At 34.3% G+C, this 22786-nt stretch overlaps 1 pseudogene; it reads right to left on the bottom strand.

The window, feature by feature from the left end:
- LOC126008621 (polyadenylate-binding protein 1-like) overlaps positions 1-22786 on the bottom strand; it is a 131476-nt pseudogene that overhangs the window by 84193 nt on the left and 24497 nt on the right.

The raw sequence follows: 22786 nt of genomic DNA, 5'->3' as shown, positions 1-22786 counted from the left end.
GATCTCAAATGCTGATATTTGATCAAACAGAAAAACTGTAACCTGTCCCTAAACTAAACTTGACATTCTTCCAAGATACATGAAGACAGAAATCAGAAAAATCCAAACTGAAATAACAGGTCAAATAACAGGCCTGAAAAAATCAGTAAACAAATTGAATGGCAAAATGGATACAAACTTCAACAGGCTAATAGAAGCTGAGAATAGAATTGGTGCTGTGGAAGATAAAATAAATAACAACTCCATACAGGGGGAGAGAATGGAAAAACACTTAAGGCAAATGAACAGACAATGGAAAAATTAGTCAAAGAATGGGAACAGATGAAAATAGAAGTCTATGATAAGCTCAACAGAAACAACTTAAGAATCATTGGAGTCCCAGAGACCCAGGAAGAAAACTTCCAGGAAGAATCAACGGTCAAGAACATCATTAAAGAGAAACTTCCAGAGCTAAAGAATATATGTGATGAAATCCTGCATGCCCGAAGAGTACCAACCAAAAGAGACCCCAGAAAAAATACCCCAAGACACATCCTAGTCACAACGAAGAATCCCACAGATAGAGACAAAATTCTGAAAGCAGCAAGATCAAAAAGGGAAATTACATTCAAGGGAACATCCTTGAGAGTTACAGCAGACATGTCACCAGAAACACTCAAGGCCAGAAAGTAGTGGTGGGATATAGTGACAAAACTCAATGAAAAAATGCTTCGCCTAGAATACTGTACCCAGCAAAACTCACTTTCAAGTTTGATGGAAAAATACATGGTCATGGAAGTTAAACAGCCTCATACTGAATAACCAGTGGGCTCGAGATGAAATCAAGGAGGAAATCAAAAGGTTCCTGGAAACAAATGACAATAAAGACACAAACTATCAGAACTTATGGGACACAGCAAAAGCAGTACTGAGAGGAAAATTTTAGCTTTGCAATCACACATCAGAAAGAAAGAAGGGGCCTACCTGAATAGCTTAAAGACGCAGCTCATAGAATTAGAAACAAAGAAACAGAGAAAGAGAGAAAAACTCGTATTAGGAATGAAAAACGAGAGAGATCACTACTGATATGGCAGAGATTCAAAGAGTAATCAGAAACTACTTTGAGAAACTCTATGCCACTAAAATTGGGACCCTGGAAGAAATGGATAAATTCTTGGATTCTTAAAGTCTTCCACGGTTTAATGAGAGGATGTAGCATATCTAAACACACCCATCACTATTGATGAAATTAAAATGGCAATCAAATATCTGCCCAAAAACAAAAGCCCAGGTCCAGATGAATTCACTAATGAATTCTATCAAACTTTCCAAGAGGGACTACTACCAATCCTGGCAAGACTCTTTCATGAAATTGAAAAAACGGGAACACTTCCAAATAGCTTTTATGAAGCCAACATCATCTTGAGACCTAAACCAGACAGAGATGCTACGAAAGAAGAAAATTACAGACCAATATCGCTGATGAATGCAGATGCAAAGATCCTCAACAAAATCCTGAAAAATAGGATTCAATGCCTCATTAAGAAGATCATCCACTACAATCAAATAGGTTTCATCCCAGGAATGCAAGGATGGTTTAACATTCGTAAATCTATCAAAATAATACACAACATCAACAACAAGAAAAATAAAAATCACATGATCATATCAATAGTTGCAGAGAAAGCATTTGATAAGGTCTAACACCCATTCTTGATCAAAACTCTCAGCAAGATGGGAATGAAAGGAACCTTTTTCAATATAGTTAAGGCCATCTACCAGAAGCCAGTGGCAAATATTATCCTAAATGGAGAAAAACTAAGAGCCTTCCCTCTAAATCCTGGCACAAGACAAGGCTGTCCTCTCTCACTACTCCTATTCAACATAACACTGGAAGTACTCGCTATAGTGATTAGACAAGAAAAAGATATCAAGGGAATCTAGACAGAAAAGGAAGGAGTCAAGCTCTCGCTGTTTGCAGATGACATGATACTCTAGTTAGAAAATCCTAAAGATTCTACCAAAAAGCTTCTAGAAACAATAGACTCATATAGCAAGGTGGCAGGCTACAAAATTAACACAGAAATCAATGGCCTTTCTATACACCAATAGTAACAAGGAAAAAATGTACATTAAGAAAACAACCCCATAGACAATAGTGCCATACAAATTCAAATATCTTGGACATCACAACAAATGAGAAAAATCAGTGTTGGTAGGGATGCAGAGAGAAAGAAAATCTTATCCACTGCTTGTGGGAATGCCGTATAGTTCAAACTTTATAAAAAGTAATATGGAATTTTCTCCAAAAACTGGAAATCGAGCTCCCATATGATTCAGCCATACCTCTCCTAAGAATATACACTAGGAACACAGAAATAAAATACAAAAATCCCTTCCATTACACCTATATTAATTGCAGCACTATTTACCATAGCAAGACTCTGTAAACAACTAAGATTTCCTTTAACAGATGAATGGCTAAATAAACTGTGGTACATATACACAATGGAATATTATGCAGCTGTCAGGAGAGATGAAGTCATGAAATTTTCCTATACATGGATGTACATGGAATCTATTATGCTGAGTGAAATAAGTCAGAGAGAGAGTTAGAAACGCAAAATGGTCTCACTCATCTATGGGTTTTAAGAAAAATGAAAGACATTCTTGCAATAATAATTTTCAGACACAAAAGAGAGAAGGGCTGGAAGTTACAACTCACCTCATGAAGCTCACCACAAACAGGAATGAGTTTAGTTAGAGAAATAACTACATTTTGAACTGTCCTAATAATGAGAATGTATGAGGGAAATGGTAAGCCTGTCTAGAGTACAGGCGGGGTTCGGGTGGGGAGGAGGGAGATTTGGGACATTGGTGATGGGAATGTTGCACTGGTGATGGGTGGTGTTCTTTACATGACTGAAACCCAAACACAATCATGCATGTAATCAAGGTGTTTAAATAAAATATATATATAAAGAAAATGTCATGGAATAGTGGGTAGACAAGAAAACTTAGAAAAATAAGTGTATAATAAGCTTTAATTTTTAAAATTACTTTTCTATAATTAGTATTTTGGTACTATGTGTCACCTTTTATTATATTTTATGGCCAATCCCTGTGACACTCAGGGGTTACTCCTGGTTCTGGCAGGTTTGGGGAACCATATGGGATACCAGGGTTTGAATAAGGGTTGGTCAAGTGCAAGGAAATTGCCCTAATTGCTTTTCTACTGCTTTGGCCCTTACTGTTGCCTTTTAAAATTTATAGGTTATAGGGATTTCTTTCACTGTTTTAAAGTGTACTATTTTACTAATATACATTTTAGCGTGTATACTATTTTTCTAAAAGACATCTCTTACTCAAATCCTAAAATACATCAAAGAAAAGGCAGAACTACGTAGGCAGAATTCTCCATATTTTGTCCAATAATACAGAATTATTCTAACATTCTCAATGACTCAATATTATTGATTAGAAAAAAGAAGTAAAAATAAATAAATGGGACTCAATAAATTAAAGAAACTTTTGAATTGCAAAATATAGTGACTACATGGAAACTATTTGTTCATCATACATTTGAAAAGAACTATTATCCAACATTTATACATCACTCAGAAAAACTTACCAAAATTAAATAATTTCATTAAATTAGGGAGATGAAATAGCCATTTCTTCAAAAAGTACATACAGATGACCAGTAGAGTAGTGAAAAATTTTAATATTTGAAATACTAACAGTTCTCAAGATTTGGAAACAACTCAGAAGTAAAAGAACAGAGGACTGAAAAAAGATAAACTATGTACTACTACTCAGATCCAAAAAGAGAAGAAATCTTGAATCTCATTGAGATATGGACAGAATTGGATGGTTTCATGCTGAGCAATGTCAGAGACAAATATTCACTGATTATCTCATATGTGTAATGTAATGAAACAAGAACAAAGAATTATAAAAAAAACAGCTAGTGATACTAAATCTTTGTAGCAGGTAGATAAGAACTGGACTTGCTAAGGATCAGGAGTGAAGCAGATAAGAGGAAACCCAGAGATAGCAGTGAAGGACCCTGGCTCTCAATAGTGGGAGTGAATAGTGAATATTCAAGGCTGAAAATATTACTATTAACAGTATTATAAATTACTATACTAGGGGCGGGAGTGATTTTCTGCGGAAAGGATGCTTTCCTTGCATGTGATCAACCCAATTTCAATGATCAACATTTTTTATGGTTTCCTGAGCACCACCAAAAGTAAATACTGAATAATAACAGGAGTAAACCCTGAGCATCTTCAGGTGTGGCTCTGAAACTAAAAACATATTTATTATTCCGAAATTAAAAATAAATAAAAGAACTGGTAAAACAACTTGTTACATTTTTTCCACAATTTTATGAAGCTTCTTGAGAACTGAATATACTTGCTTGCCCATGAATAAGGGTTTACTGAGAGTATAAACTAGTAAGAGCACAGAGAATTTTCTGGAAAAAAGAAACCAGCCATTTCTAACAACTTTCTCAATACCTCCAGCAACTCTGGGATTCATGTGCTATAAGAAATTATGTAATAGGTAGTAATAATTGTATAAGAACTTCTGTTCTAGAAGTCAATCTCTCACTGTTTGCAGATGACATGATATTGTATTTAGAAAACCCTAAAGACTCTACCAAAATTTTTATAGAAACAATAAATTAATATAGCAAAGTGGCAGGCTACAAAATTAACATGCAAAAATCAATAGCCTTCTTATACACCAATAATGATAGAGGAGAAATGGAAATTAAAAAAAATCACATTCACATTAGTGTCACACAGACACAAATACCTTGAACTCAACTTAACTAAGAAGTGAAGGACTTATAGAAAGAAAACTACAAAATCCTGCCTCTAGAAAAAAAAAAGAAAGGGCCCGGAGAGAAAGCACAGCGGTGTTTGCCTTGCAAGCAGCTGATCCAGAACCAAAGGTGGTTGGTTCGAATCCCTGTGTCCCATATGGTCCCCTGTGCCTGCCAGGAGCTATTTCTGAGCAGACAGCCAGGAGTAACCCCTGAGCACTGCCGGGTGTGACCCAAACACCAAAAACCAAAAACCAAAAAAAAAAAAAAAAAAGACACAAGGAAATGGAGACACATACCCTGCTCATGAATTGGGAGGATTAACATTATTAAAATGTCAAAACTCGCCAAAGCATTGTAGAGAGTTAATGCAGTCCCTCTAAGGATACCCATGACAGTCTTCAAAGAAGTGGATCAAACACTCCTGAAATTCATTTGGAACAATAGATAAGGCAGGAATAGCTAGAATATGGGAGGCTTTAAATTGTACTACAAAATACAGACTCTCAGATCAGTGGAATGGACTTGAGTATTCAGATAATGTTCCCCAGACATACAATCAGATAAAGGGGCAAGAAATGCAAAATGGAACAAGGAAAGCCACTTCAACAAGTGGTGTTGGCACAATTGCAAATGAGCGAACTCAGACCTCCATCTAACACCATGCACAAATGTCAAATCCAAATGGATTAAAGACCTTGAAACCATAAATTATATAGAACAACACGTAGGTAAAATACTCCATGGCATTGAGACTAAAGGCATCTTGAAAGAGAAAACATCACTCTCCAAAAAAGTGGAAGCAGAGATAAACTGATGGGACTATATTAACCTGAGAAGCTTCTGCACCTCAAAGGAAATAGTGCTTAGGATACAAAAAAACAACCCCAGTATGGGAGAAACTATTCACCTAATACCCATCAGATAAGGGGCTAATATCTAAGGTATACAAGGTAATGGCAGAACTTAACAGAAAAAAACAACTAACCACATCAAAAAATGGGGAGAAGAAATGAATAGATAATTTCTCACAGAAGAAATACAAATGGCTAAAAGGCACATGAAAAAATGCTCCACATCACTAGTCATCAGGGAGATGCAAATTGAAACAGCTATGAGGTGCTATCTCATGCCACAGAGACTAAAACACATCACAAAGAACAAGAACAATTAGTTTTGGCAGGGATGTAGAGAGAAAGGAACTCTCATTCACTGTGGTTAGAATGCTATCTAGTACAGCCTTTATGGAAAACAATATGGAGATTCCTCCAAAAACTGGAAATTGAGCTCCCATATGATCCAGCTATAGCACTCCTTGGGATATATTCAGGAACAAAAACACTCAATACAAAAATGCCTTTTTCACACCTATATTCATTGCAGCACTATTTACAATAGTAAAACTCTGGAAACAACCAAGATGCCCTTCAACAGATGAATGGCTAAAGAAATCGTGGTACATATACACAATGGAATATTATGCAGCTGTCAGAAGAGTTGAAGTCATGAAATTTTCCTATTCTTGATAGACATGGAAACTATTATGCTGAGTAAAATAAGTCAAAGGGAGAGAGATAGACTCACTCATGGAGAGAGAATAGTCTCACTTATCTGTGGATTTTAAGAAAAATAAAAGACATTATTGTAATACTGTACAGAGACAATAGAGATGAGAATGAGAAGAACCAGTTCATGATATGAAGCCTACCTCAAAGAGTGGTTAATGCAGTTAGAGAAATAACTACACTAACAACTATCATGGCAATGTTAATGAGTGAGAGAAGTGGAATACAGGTGGTGTTCGGGGAAGAAGGTGAGGGGGGGGGCATTGGTTGTAAGAATGTTGCACTGGTGGGGGGTTCATTTCATGATCGAAACTGAACTATAATCATGTTTGTAATCATGGTAAAATAATAAAAGTATTATTAAAAATATAGAATCACTGGGACCCAAAAACCCAGGAAGAAATCCTGATTAAAAATCAACAGTAAAAAAAAAATAAAGTAAAGAAAAGAACTTCATTTCTACAAGAATTTGTAAATGGTGAGTCTTTAATATACTTTACTATGTAAGATAAGAAAACAATCCTTAAAATGTTCACAAAATTACAAAGGTATGAAGCATTCCTATAACCACGTTTCCTAACAAAAGTGATTATATTTTACCACAATTCATGACAAAGAACACATTAAAATTGTGAATCAATCTCCTAATTTTAGTGGGAAAATATTAGGTCTTTGAAAGATGATGTGAAGTAGAACTACTTCTCAGCTAAAGTGTTATATAGTTTTCTGGCAGAAAAATCAATGATTCTGAGCCTTAGATTCATATTTTATCTCTGGTTATAGCTATCAGAATTCTTTAGACCAAGTTTACAAGATTCTGCCTTACAGAATAGAGAGATGCAACAATGCATGGAAAAAGTAGTGCAAACGTGTGAACTTATATTTTGTAGCATTTTATATCATAACATTTTATAACAATTCATTTCTATAACAGTATACTATTTTATTGTATTTTTTTCTGTTAAATTGATTGCGTTTTGGTTTGTAAATTGTCTTGTGGTTTGGGAAGAGGGGAGAAAATGACTCCCAAGCAGACCAACTCAGAACAACACAGACATTACATTTTATTTAACTTCAACTCTTATCTGAGGCTGGAGGAGCAATAGGAAGGACACTATTTAGAGAACAGAAGAGTTGTCAGAGAGAATAAAAGACTTGTCATGAATGTCATTTCCTTATCCTACCAAAATTGACACTGCAAGGTTGAACAATTCAGTATTGAACAGAGGGCCCTCTCTTTTCCCCATCATCAATAAAGCACATTGGTAATATGGAAAAAACCTTACATACAAGAATATGTAACTTACATACAAGAATAACTATTAGATGATAACAAGATGAAATTAAAGAGTTAAAATAGTGAAATAACATCTCATGACTGGCAATGTCACGATCCTATTAATATGCCCATTTCACACTTTTCCAAAATATATAATAATTGCTCTTCAGCATATTGATTGTTCTTAATAATAAATGTTTTGTTTTGTTTCATCTTGGGTCACACTCCTTGATGTTAGGGCAATCATTCCAGGCTTTGTACTCAGGAATCACTCCTAAGACCCAGGAGACCCTTTGGTATGCTGGGTCTACTGTGTGCAAGGCAAATGCCCTGCCTACTCCACAATTAGTTTGGTCGCAATCATAGGATTTTTATACTAGCTGACTTTAGCAACCTCTTCACTGTTTCCATGTCTGTTTCCTTACCCTTATTCCCCAAGAACTTATCTCTCTTATTTTTAATATCAAGATTGGCTATGAGTCATAATTATATTTTATTTACTTTATTTAAGCAACATGGTTACAAAATTGTTCATTGTTGGGTTTCAGTCATACAGTGTACACCATCCTTCACCAATGCCACCTTCCTGCCAACAATGTCCCCATTTGTCTCTAGAAAAGACAAAATTTTTCTCTCTGTCTTTCTCTGTATCTGTATCTCCCTGTCTCTCTTTCTGTCCCTCTCTCTTCTTTTTGGGACTATGGTCTGTACTATTGTTAATGGAGGGGTGCCTTGAATGTCACCTTCTCCCCTTTCAGCACCCAATTTTGTCCAGAGCTATCAGTTCCAGCTATTATTGTCCTAGTAGACCCTTCTTTCTCTAACTGCACTCAGTGCTCTTTGTGGTGAGCTTCCTACCCTGGGCTTGGCCTCCAGACCATTACTTCTATTGTCTTTGGATATTTTTACTGTACTTTCTTTCCTTCTGGCTAATTTCATAACAGTCATCATAATAGTCAAGGTCTTATATCTTTTGTACCTTTGTTATATATTTTGTGGTTTATGATGGTATTTATGTTTGTATATAATTGTAGTTACTTTCTTGAAATTTCAGGGAACTAATATGTATTAAAGAAAAATTATTATGCTTTCTTTCTCTTCAGCAACATAGTAACAGAAAATACAGGAGCATGAAATTTACCTACTACACGAAGGCACAGGAGAAAGAGACAGGAGTATCAGGGAAGTGACATATAAAATAATGTAAATAATATAGTATAATGAAAGAGTATTCATAAACATGTAATATCAAAATACGAATAAAATTATTTGCCCATGATATTCCAAATTTGTGATACTACTGAAAAGTTGTTACTTTTCTCCTAAATCTCTTCATTTCCATTCTGAACTTTAATATTTATAAAGAGACCTTCTGATAACAATTTGCTTCAGCATCTAATACAATGCACTTCTTTGCTTACTGTCTTATCTGACTTCCTGGTATCACTATTTGTACCATTTTAAGGCTAACTTTCCAAAATTACATCCTTACTCTATTTGGGGGCAGGAAAAAATTAGACCCAGAGACTATAAACATTAGTACTTACTCTTAAATATGTTTAAAATCTTAATAAAATAGTCTTACTACCTTTATTATTTCAATCTCTTTTATTTTGCTTTATGATGCAATTAAAAATTGACAATCAATCCATTTCTTATGATTTTCTGTCCCTAGGATATTGCTCTTTCATAGGTCTAGAACACTTTCTCAATGACTACATTGTTGTTAAGTAATTATTGTTTGTTAACCATATATAATTTATACGGAATTATCTTAAATGTTACCCCTTTAATAAAAATATATCATTCAAACTAAAATGATATATTGTATTCTTATGCTAGTAGGAATAATTTAGACATGTTAGAAATAGCTAAGTACTACTTTTATTTTAATGAAAGCACTAACAGTAACAGAAGAGAATATTATTCAATTTTTGTGTCAGTGGTTTATAATGTATAATCATTGTCCTAGTAGACCCTTCTCTACTCTAACTGTACTGTAAAAACTTGGTTTATTTATATTAGTGATTATTAATAATAATAGATATCATTGCTTTATTTTAAGCTAATATGAAACAGACTGAGTGTCTAGGTCTATTTATAGGGAAGACAGGTGTTCTATGAATTTCTATTCATTTTTAATTGCATAAATATGGAAATTACTGATGTAAAATTTAAAAAAGCATATGTATTTCAAGGACTTTTCTTATATTCCATTCCTTCTGTAACCTTTTTGTCTTTTTTCTTTACCTTCGAAGTCCATTAGCACTAATTTCACCCTTATACAAACTTGAGAGCTCGCAGGCAGCCACCTAAGAGGATAATGATGAATAGTAGAATCATTCAGCATCACCCCAGCATTGAGTAATCCTGCTGGATCTGATGTGATAATTTGCACCCTATGGATATGTTCAACAAAAACAGCATTCATCGTGAACTGCAGCTCAGCAGAATCCAAGGGCAGAAAGGGCAGAGTCTATGCAATGTTTTTCATGAGGGACCAATGCTGCATATTTAACTGATCTAATAAACACTCTGACCTCAAAAAGCAAAAAATTCCTATTTTATTGGTTTTAACTTTATCTTTGGTATGCTTTACTAAAGAGATAATTTACTGTGAAATAAAATAAGACTTGGTTGACATATCAGGACCTTATATATGAAATTGCTTGGACCATAACATGATTTTTGTATGTATGATTTTGTTATTCACTTTAAATACACAGTTACTCAAAATTAATCAGATTTAAGCTGCACAAGACAAAAATATATTCTATCCTCTATGCAAGATATGGATGTTTTAATCTTCTGAATTTACATAATTATTGAAAAAGGAACTTTGAGATTTTGTTTTTATGTTGATTGTACCAATGCAACCATGAATTGTCTGTTGGTTTATACAACTATGTGTACTAAATGGATACAACTTCACAAGTCTTCAAAATTCATATATCAAGTTTGATCAGCCAAGTAGTACCAATACCCACAGTCTTTTGGCTTTGGAATGACCCCCACCCCGTTCTTTTCCCCTACTTCCTAATACCTAACATCTTTCGACCATCCTAGTAACATTAATTCTGCCACCATAATCCAGAGGTTTTTTATTTGTTTTGTCCGTTTCCTTGATTTGCATCTTTATATCCTTTATGTCAGGTCATCTGGTTTGTCTTTCTTCTCCTGGTTTCACTCAGTATAACTTCCTCCAGTTGTATCCATATCCTTGCAAAAGACAAGATTTCATATATTCTAATGGCTATGTCATATTTTATTGTGTGTATATATCACATTTTTATCTATTCATCAGTGATTGGGATCTTGAATGCTTTTCTCTATTGTAAATAAAGCTATAATAGACATACCTGCACACAAATTTTTGAATTAAAGATTTTAGGTTCTTTGGATATTTACTTGTAGTAGAATTACAGTATTACATAGTATATATTTTAAAAAAGAAATAAATATAGATATATATACGTGCAGCTAATTTGTATATATATAATCTTTAGAAACATATATAGATGTCCAAACAGTGCAAATGGATGGAGTTCATAGTTCCAGTTTTAAAAATATAGTACAAGGAGAGTCTGTTGGAATGAGATTCAGGTGAAGGACAAAGATACCTTTGGCGAATTGGCCGGGATTTTTGCTTTTTCCTTTTTTAATATTTTGAGGAATCACCATACTCTTTGTCATAAATGCCAAGCTAGATATTCTTGTAATCAGTATTTTACTTAGTATGTGTGTATTTTTGGAACACAAAGCTTCACTCATGTGAGACATGTTCTACTATTGAACTACATCCTCAGCACCATCAACTTTACCTTCTGTGCCTTTTTAAATAATTTGTACCAAAAACACAAACAAAAGAATAAAGCATACACACATTTAACTGCTAAAGTAACAGATAATTTTTAATATTGAGAAATAGATAATGAACAAGAATTTATATTAAAAATAAGGTAACATTGTAATGAGTTTAGCATGACATCAGAACAAAAAACTATGAAACAAGAAACACAAAAATAAAATGTAGATGCTTTTATAAGTAGTGATTAAAAGTAAACATATATAATATATTTGATACAAGATTTTCTTTCCACTAAATAAATAAAATTTTTCTGTGATTTCTTTTATTTTTCTTCATAATTATTGAGTAAAAAATTGTCCTTTGTTAAAGATTATATTTTAAATCGGATTTAAAATATCTATATTTTATATCATTTACATTAAATAGCCTTGGATGACACAGATCCTTTATAGCAAAGATAGGTATGATAAAGGCCTGAGTTTCATTTTTATAGCACAATCAATTGAGTGTGAAATTATCATCTGAACCCTCTGAACATAATAGTGGTTCTCAAAGGTCAGAATAAGTGACACAATTATGTTGATTCTAAGTACACTATGGTGTGAAAAATAAAGCCCCTGTCCTTGGATGTGAGAGTCTTGTGAGTTCTTCCACCATTTATAATGAGGCTGATTGATTATTAGTTAGCAAGTAGGGTGAAACCTCAATTTTTATTACCTTTGATATCATATTATCCTAAATTTCTACAAATTGATAACAAATTAAAAAAGCATACTATCTATACCCAGAGAGATAGTACAGGGGTGTAGGCACTTGCCATTGAACACAATCAACCTGGTTTGATTTCCAATACCATATGTGGTCACCTGAGCATCTTTAGAGTAGCTTCCTGAGCACTGTAGGTATGACCCCTTCCAAAAATAAAACAGAAAAATGGAAAGAACTATAATATTATGAATGCTTAATAGGAAGTAAATTATAAATATATTAAAGTGTTTTATATATTTTTTTGTTTTTTTTTTGAGGGGCCACACCTGGTGATGCTCAGGGGTTACTCCTGGCTATGCATTCAGAAATCACTCCTGACTTGGGGGACCATATTGGACATGGGGGATCAAACCAAGGTCTGTCTTGGATCAGCCCTGTGTTTACCCTACCACTGCACTATGGCTCTGATCCCAAAGTGTTTTTTATCTTGATAAAACAAAATATATTCTCATATCTTATAAATATTGTTAATATATGTGAAAAAGTGATGATTTTTATATTTTTCCAGACTTTTTAATTTTAAAATATATTAGTGAGAATAAAACCCCAAATCTGTGATAATATTTGTTTCTCTCTGTAATCCTTTCTCTAGTCTCCCCTCTTCAATAAGCTACAATTATGCACAGACCAACACATTTCTTGGCTTATATATATGGAGAAACTTATTTCTATGCACATATGCAGGTTTCTTGGAACAACCTGAATATCCTTTAATAGAGAAATGTTGAAATAAAATGATTTGTTATCGTCATGAAATATGACACAGTTGAGAAGTATTATGTTAGTTCAGTGTGTGTAAAATTGAAAAAGGCCTCATGAGATATAAAGAAATGCATATTATTTTAAAAAGTACAGTATTAGTTAACAAACATTACATGTTGCATGACTATATAAACCACTTTATATAATTCCTTATCATAATGTTTAAATATATTAGTTGCACCAAAGGTGGTAGCAACTTGATATTATTTCTGTGCAAGAGACTTTCAGAAGCTTTTGCTAAATTTATCTCAGCATTAGCTTGATCAAGCCTAAAACTAAACTTTGTGATCAGACTTGGTAAAATCTCTTTTGGATTGGGCAACTGGTCTTTTTGAGTAAACTTGAATAACTCATCTGGTTTCTTAGTTTCTTTCCTTTATTATTATTTTATTATTCTTTTTTGTTTATTTATTACCTATTATTATTTATTTATACCTATTTCCTTTATTATATATTCCATTATTATTATAACATAATGTTTTATATATATATTTCATATCTGTGAAAAATAATTTAAAGAAACTAGATAAGCTACTAGCTCACTTCTCTCAGCGTATTATAAAATTGAACATTTACTATCTGGTTTTGTCTATATAGAATAGGTATTTTATTTTCTCTGCTTTTAAATAATATGTTACTACCTGTAAAATAGTGAGCAACTTAATATTTTTATATTTATCTGAGTTCAATAAAGTAACAGTTGAACCAGGGTCTTTAAGTACCCGAGCAATTTTTAGTGTTATTTTCTTTCAGTGAAGAGTATCATAACTACAGTCAATGGATGGTTTAATATGAAGAGAAATCACTAGAATGCAGCTATGGGAATATTATTGTGTTACAATTCACCAACTAAAATAATGGCTGTATCATATAAATGAAAAATAATCATTTCACCCCCTCTATAAGTAAAAAGTAAAGATTCATGTCAAATTAAATACAACATCTCCCTAAGATCTTTAAAAGCGGTATCTCCTGCAAAGGCTTTATTGCAAGAACCTCAGAAGAAGGAACCAGCTGAACTGCTTATCAATTGCCTAAATTTCTAAATTATCAAAACTGAAAAGGAGTTATTTATAAACCCATGTTTCATTTAGATACTTACCTTGTAGCCACTTAGCTAGATTGGGAAAAGCACCACTTTGTTCAGGACTGCATAGACTGCCAGTGAAAATACAGTTTTAAGGGCCGGGCGGTGGCGCTGGAGGTAAGGTGCCTGCCTTGCCTGCGCTAGCCTAGGACGGACCGCGGTTCGATCCCCCGGCGTCCCATATGGTCCCCCAAGAAGCCAGGAGCAACTTCTGAGCGCATAGCCAGGAGTAACCCCTGAGCGTCACAGGGTGTGGCCCAAAAACCCAAAAAAAAAAAAAATACAGTTTTAAATCAAATAGGATCCTGGTTAATTCAAATTACACTTTCTGAAACTATTTAAGTATAAATGGTTTCCCTGTCAACATTTAACAAACTTCTCTGAATAGCAGTCATTGCCTTGCTCATTTACTTACACGTTTCCAGCACTAGTTTAGGTAAGATGTGAATTTCTGTTTCCAAGGTCACTTGCAATGACAGCTTGTGAATTAATGCAAATTAAATTCGGAACCAGGAAAGTTTGCATAATAAAATAAAGACATGAAGATGCTCTCTGGAAGTCCTGTGATTGCTGAAAACAAATTAAAATTTTGGAGAAGAGGAACATTATTAAGCATTGTGTCTGTACTTTAGAAACTATCCTAATGCCTGGCTCTTGCTTCAGGGAAGGAAATGGATGAGAAAAAGACCTGATCAAAATGTAGCAGAAAGTGATATTAATTAAAACATTCATTTTTCATATTGAGTATAAGTGATCAATGCCTTTAAGCTCCAGAAAATTGATTAAATCTTTTCAAATATTAACATGGACATAGAATGCCAATGTCTAAAGATAAAATTAGCACAAGTATGCTTATTTTATTCACAATCCCTCTCAGTCTCTTGTCAATTGACAACTTCAATAGACACTAAAAAGAAAACAATGTATACATAAGAGTATTCCTTTAAAAATGATTATATTTCCTTTTATGTATTATTTTATGTTGCTTTGATCTTGAATACCAAATGGCAAAGTCCCTGGGATCTCCACAGATATATAGGGTAGTGCCTGGGTAAAACTGCAGTCCTCATAGGCTTTAGGTTTGCAAATCAGGTTCTGTTTTGTCACTCAACTCTCCAGTGCCTACTAAAATATTCCTGAAAAGGGTCTAAGAAGGAGGGTTTAGATCTCAAAGTCAAGCTGTTTTGACCCATTCTCTTGAGAGTCTGGGAGTAAGAGATGATTTATAAAACATATTAAATTTCAATAAAGTGACTTCAAGAGTATTTCTCTTAAACAGTAATTCTAGAGAAAGTGATATTATTAAAACCAAGTTTTAATTAATTTTTTTTCACATTTTCAAGTAACATAAAACACAATCTGAAAACTTTTAATTTCAAGATAAATGGTTCAACTGGGTTATTTTTAATATATAAAGTTACATAAATTATCTAAAGGACTTAGACAGTGTGAGTGCTGAGGCATTTAGGGAAATTCAAATTGAAGAAGAACTAGTAGGGAGAATTTTATTAAATTAAATGTAATCTTGGGGCTGGAATAATAGCACAACAGGTAGAACATTTGCCTTACATGTGGCTGACCCAGGTTAGACCCCCAGTATCCCATATGGTCCCTTGAGTCTGCCATGAGTGATTTCTGAGAATAGAGCCAGGAGTAACCCTTGAGTACTGGCTGTGGCCTAAATACCAAAACCCATCAAAACAAACAAAATAAATTAAATGACATCTCATAGTTCACTGACTTGACCTTTTTCTAATCCAAGATCCCTTCCAACTTTATTTCCTTCCTGCATAGCTATAACCCCATTGCCATTCTGCCCATTGACCCACTTATTTCATGCAGTGGTCCCATATTTTAGTGATTTTTTTTTAAAACCTGTGGACATATGGACTATCCTTGAATCTACAAGAGGGCCTATGGTCTCTGTTTGTGAAACTGGTTTGTATCTGTTTTCAGGCAAAGTTTATCTCTCTTTAACTTAGTTTTGTGGTATGTAAAAAAGTAAAAAAATAGTAGTAATTTTTGTTCATTAGCAGATTAAATTCATTAATATAAAATTCTTAGGAATATATCTAACACATTAAATAAACCTTAGTGCAAAGTAGGTCAAATGGAGAAGAAAAAATACTGGATAATCTCACTCATTTGAAATATAGCAAAACAAAAAATGGTAGAAGACAATGTAAAAATATTCTTGACTTTAGATTCTAATACTGATTACCAAACCCTGTGAACAAGGATAAGGAGAACCTTTGACTGGTGATAAAGAGACAGTAGTGGAGGTCCATGTGCACTTTAGTGGTATTGTAATTTTGTACATCAGTCACATATATTTTGGCACTAATGAAGACATTTCACAATTACAGCTCACCTCATGAAGCTCACCACAAACAGGGATGAGTTTAGTTAGAGAAATATCTACATTTTGAACTGTCCTAATAATGAGAATGTATGAGGAAAATAGAAAACCTGTCTAGAGTACAGGCGGGGGTTGGGTGGGGAGGAGGGAGATTTGGGACATTGGTGATGGGAATGTTGCACTGGTGATGGGTGGTGTTCTTTACATGACTGAAACCCAAACACAATCATGTATGTAATCAAGGTGTTTAAATAAAAAAACAATAATAGTAAAATTAATTTTTAAAAAATCTTTAAAACTATTATAAAAGAGAACAATATTAATAATCAAGACACACATTAAACCATCAAGGGTTTGCTAAAAGCAAGGAATTTCTTTTTAAGACCAGTATGTCAGGAAAGCACTAGATGGGTAACTACCAGTGCAGATTAAGTAATTCAAGAGAGGATAGAGAATGGAGAAATAATAGTCACATTTAGGGCATAGATGTTCATTCAACATGAACTTTTTTTGGGGGGGGTCACACCTGGTGGTGCTCAGGGGTTACTCCTGGCTCTACGCTCAGAAATCACTCCTGGCAGGCTTGGGGGACCATATGTGATGCTGGAATTCGAACTACTAGTTTTCTGCATGCAAGGCAAATGCCCTACCTCCATGTTATCTCGCTGGCCCCTCAACATGAACTTAGAGGAAGTGTTTGAACACTCCCAATAGTCATTATCAGCAGACTGGGCTCTTGGAAGAAAAACAGAGAGGTACTTTTCTTCCTGTATCTTGAGACCTTTGTTCCCATTTAGAAGTATAAATGTTATAAAAATATTTATGTTGAATATTATCAAAATTTTTCCAGTAAAATATTTATATGTATTTATAAGTACTTAGATACTTGAATATTGTCAATGCCTTCCAGAGTGAATACTCTTTGAGTTCACTGAGAGTGAGAGCTGATATTTTCAGTTCAGAGGAACAGTTCACAGCCTGAAAGGAAAGCTATTTGCAGAATGTCTGTGTTGTATATTGTCCTTCCCCCCCTTGGCTCACCACCTTACAAGCTCATTTCTAGTCCTTCACTTCCTAACCCCCACTTGCTAATACACCATTTTTAACACTTTTTACCCTCAGTTCTTGGCTCCTCATGAAGCAGATCACTACCCCCATTCAAGACAGCTGCCAACAAGCTCCCAAAGTGGAAAGATAGACTCTCAACCTGAGAAGAAACCAATATTCTGTTGATCTATTCTCAGAGGCCTCCTTTCCTTCACCTCCCTTCACTGTGGACCTTTGCTTGCTACCAGACTCGATTTCTGAGAAGTCCTCACTCAAGGACATTTCCTGATATGGGACTGCTGGGAACCGTTAGGCAGACTCCACAAGGCCTAATCACAGACCAAAGTGATATCCCGGATTTAACACCCCCCACGACTATTTCTAAAGACATAAAACGGACATGTATATCTCCTTTGAATATCTTAGATGTATTCTCATAACAGCTATAACCCTTATTGGATATCCTTTTATATAGTGACAATTTCCCCCACTGTTTTTTTTTTTTTTCTTTGTGATCAGCTCAATAAGGAATTCTGGTAGAAGAGTCTCTCTGTTTAGAATTCACACAGAGGGGACCACTTATTCTAGCAGCCTGGGGGGGTGGATAATGGGGGGGGGGTGATGCAAGATGGGAACGGGGGTGGAGGGAGGACAAATTTGTTGATGGGAATTCCCCTGATTCAATGTTAATATGTATCTACAATATTACTGTGAAAGATATGTAAGCCAATATTGTTGGAGACTGTTTGGAATAATTAAAAAGCCCTCTCACTAATCAAAATGAAGTTTCTGAAAGTCTTAGCCAAAGTGCTTTTACAAGCTGCATGTGGCCTTCCTTGCTCTTGGACCCAAAGAAATAGAAATAGCCTAGAGCTAGGGAGTTACTAGGCTCCAAGATGTCCTTGTAAAGACAGGGGTCAAAAGGCCCAAGCTGAGATTAGATTTTGTACTTTGTTGCTCAAAAATAATGTAAATCTCTTGACTGATGATAATCTTATTAACCTTGGAAAATCAAGATGTTCCCGTGGAAAATTACAGCAATTCCTACTGTTCCCCGCCCCTACTCTCTCTGTTTTGCATTGTCTATAAAAGGTCTAATTTTTCTTTTATTAAACGGACTCCTGATCGGACCCTCGTCTCGAGTTTCATTTCCCAGTCCCTCTTCTATTTCAGGCCGGATTCTTCTTCGAGAATTACGAATTACTGACGTGGTCCCCAGCTTTACCCACTGGTCGGGGTCCCTGGAAGACCATACAATATGGTCAAAATAAAAATTACATTAAAAAAATTCCATGTTAGAACCAAGTTACTGGGATTGTTGGACTTGTTCCCTCGGCCCCATATGTACCAATAATGCCTTGTGGCATTGTTCCTCTTTTGCATAGGCTCATTAAATGGGAAAATATTACATACACAAACAAGTTCTTATCTAATAGAGATAGGAACACACAAATCTTGTAATGTATTGAGGCTTTACACCCTGCACATTGTCATAATGACCTGGCTCAGTTCTCAGAAAAACGGCATTGTCCATTTATCCTTAAACCATGGATATCATCTACAGAAACAACCACGGTTATCTATAACATCACCAGGAAGCAAACCTCTACCAGAGTAGAGCCTACCGCTGCCCTGCATTGATTTACTTCAAAGATTCTCATAGCACCCAGAAGACTTAGTAACAACAATAACCTGTTTTCAGGGCAGGGGGCTCGCATTGCCCTCTAATGGTGAGGTGAAACTAGAGGACGCTCTACATCATCCTGACTTCAATGTAGGATATGCACAGAAACCAGGATCTTTAACTACAGAAACCTGACACCAACACAGCGATTGTCCGAAAAAAATTTACTGGGACAACATAGAAAGACTCAGGGGTAGTATGTCTGGAGTCAAGAATTGGTCTTATGCCAGAAAATTTCAGAGGTAAGGTCTCCTTGTTTTTAAGCCAAGGCTTTTCCTTTCCATTTCTCCCATATTTTGCTGGGGTTATGCAAACACAGACAATTGCCACTCTCACAGCGTTTTTACTGTATTTCTTTAGCTCTTATCCTTTAAAAAAAATACTAGCTTACTAAATCTTCTGCTAGTGCTTTAATGAATTCAGTTGTGAATCAATAATTTTCAAAAATATACTTGCCACTCAACTTTTTCTTCTTTTCTTTCTTTTCCATCTCTTTAGTTTTTCTTTCAATGTTCTAATATTTTAATAACTTTGCTTTTGGTCTTCCTGAAACAAAAGTATTATGATCAGTTATGTCAACTATGTGATGCATTGTCTTTAAATAAATTTAATAAATAAAGAAAGAAAGTTGAATATTTGCCTAAAAAATTTCAGGAGTGACAGCTTCATATAGAGCATAGAAGTGCAGTATAGACTTCTGAAGTCAAATAAAACACCACTTTCTGGAGTTAAGATGATGTTATGACCATTATCAACTTCTTTAGCTATTGCTTGAGTAGTTTAAATCTCTATTCCAACTATAGTTCCTCAAAGTATCAGAAAAGATGTTAGGAATCAATAAAAGCCAAGAAATATAGTGAGATCTCTAAATAATTAAGCTATGTTTATTGTGCAAGTATAGTCTTTGCTCAGATGTAAATATAAATTGTTTTAGTTCCAAAATAACAAAATAACAAACATGAGGTAAGAAATTTTGCTATTTAATATTTATTATTTTCTCTAAAATAATTACAACAGGGTTTGAAGAAAGGAAAATAATTGCAAGTTATCGCAACACATATATAAAAGACTGAATATTTAGAGATTTGAAAAGTTTTAAAAAATAAGCGGTCTTCTTAAATTTCTTATAATAAGTTTTACCTATTATGACCATCAACTATCTGATTAAAGGTTACATTCATTCATTTAATTACTGGTATGTGTGTGGTCAAAACCAGAGATGTTCAGGGCTTACTACTAGCCCTGTATATAATGATGATTGCTAGCAGTGTTCAGGATATCACATGTCATGTTAATGATTGAACAGAGGCTGGAATCATGCAAGGAAGGTATTTTAACCCTGGTACTATCTCTTCGACATAATTAAAGTGTATGATTTTAAGTATGTTTGTGTTTAGCTAATTGTGTGTACGTGAGTGCTTGTGCTTAGTTTATGTTTTTACTATTAATTTTGATAGACTTAGCTAATACTATATTAATAACTAACTAATAACTTACTAATAATTTAATTTAACAGTTATGTTGTAAATGATATTTATGGCAGACATCCATTGGTTTAAAAGTCAAATGGCTTGGATTTGTCATAATTTTCCAAAAATATTGTTGTGCTTAACATAATTACAGTTGTTTTTCTTCAATAGAAAATTTATTATTGACATTTCTGCTTTTTTTCCAGAATCTAAATTTCTCTTTGTCTGAACAATTTTGCTAAGTAATTGATCTGTTTTATTAATATAAAACTGTGGTTCAGTAATTGAAATATATATACACATCTGGTATATGGGTGTGTCAGAAATGGTAAAAACAGAAAAATACTTTTTATCACAAATACAAAGTAGGAAGTTTTCCTATACATGGATGTACACGGAATCTATTATGCTGAGTGAAATAAGTCAGAGAGAGAGAAAAACGCAGAATGGTCTCACTCATCTATGGGTTTTAAGAAAAATGAAAGACATTCTTGCAATAATAATTTTCAGACACAAAAGAGAAAAGAGCTGGAAGTTCCAGCTCACCTCAGGAAGCTCACCACAAAGAGTGATGAGTTTAGTTAGAGAAATAACTACATTTTGAACTGTCCTAATAATGAGAATGTATGAGGGAAATGGAAAGCCTGTCTAGAGTACAGGCGGGGTTCGGGTGGGGAGGAGGGAGATTTGGGACATTGGTGATGGGAATGTTGCACTGGTGATGGGTGGTGTTCTCTACATGACTGAAACCCAAACACAATCATGTATGTAATCAAGGTGTTTAAATAAAATATATAAAAAAAAGAGTTTACTTACTCACTGTTGCTTTGAGAGAAAAAACTAATGAGCTAGTCGTGGAAAACTTTAGGAGATGGTAGCTTTGATTAGATGTCAAAAGGCTTAAATTATGAGTCTTAACAAAAACTTCACTGGAAACTAAGCATGCCACTGAACCTCATTAGCTTTCAAATTTTAATAATGGACATGAAAATGCTCTGTGTGATCTAATCATCCCTCCAATTTTTGGTATTTTGATATTTAATATGTATGAAAGAAGACTACAAAGATAAAGCACTATTCATCCAAGTGTGGTCTTTGGGGACCCTATTTTCTTCTTGATATAAATATTTAGGATTTTGTTTCGAATTTATCATTTTTATTACAAAAGGAATATATGAATATATTATCATAGGAATCCTAGTAATACTATAAGACATCAAGAAGGAAATGTAGGACCTTGACTCACCTATCTTCATGTCTTTCCTTTTTCAATAATATCATTATATTTTGAGTTTTCTTTCAGAAATTTTTTTCAGTGTGCATGTATGCATGCACATTGAGTTTTTCCACAGAGTTAAATGTTTGTTTATGACTCATCATTTTAGTTTACTAAATCAACACAAATTGTCACTCACTTTTTCTCTGAGAAAAATATAGTAAAATTAACTGTGATTTTTCAGGTAGAGGATTGCTTGTGAAAGGTTAAAGGAGTACAGGAAAGATGGAATGGATTTTTATATCCACAACCAGAATAGCACTTATATACAAATAAATGCATTTCAGTTGTTGTAGTCATGAAACCCCATTGTGTTAACAAATGGGAAATAACACCTCATGGCATCCAATCTAAAATAATCTCTATGTGATGAGTACCACTGGCAGATCTGCCAAGACACACCGATTCTCAGTGTGATCACATAAATTTCATTGGTCACAAACAGAGAAAGGCACATGATGACACTAAAAATGATGACAATGCTGCCAGCCAAGAAATCACAGCACAGGCTCCACGATAGCAGACTATCACACCTGCCACTTGACAGGTGTGCACTAAAATTTATGAAAAGCTTTTCTAGCCAAGCAATAGGGCTGCTGAAAAGAATGGCTGATGTCTTGAGCCTTGACATTTATTACAGCTTTGCCAGCATATCTGTCTTGTAGAGTATGATTTGAAAAACGATATGTCTAACTATGATCTTAATAAGCTCATTTGTTCAGGATCTCATCATACTGGTGCTTGCTGATAGAAAAGAAGAGAACCAACAATATAAATAACAAGCTTTATCGTGAAAGGCTTTACTTATTTGAATATGGAAACCATCGATGATTAACATTACCAGTTTTTCCCATCTAAGAAATTATAGC

Source organism: Suncus etruscus, chromosome 5 (genome assembly GCF_024139225.1).
Source record: "Suncus etruscus isolate mSunEtr1 chromosome 5, mSunEtr1.pri.cur, whole genome shotgun sequence".
NCBI classification, from domain to species: domain Eukaryota; kingdom Metazoa; phylum Chordata; class Mammalia; order Eulipotyphla; family Soricidae; genus Suncus; species Suncus etruscus.
This window is presented reverse-complemented; position numbering and strand designations above follow the sequence as displayed.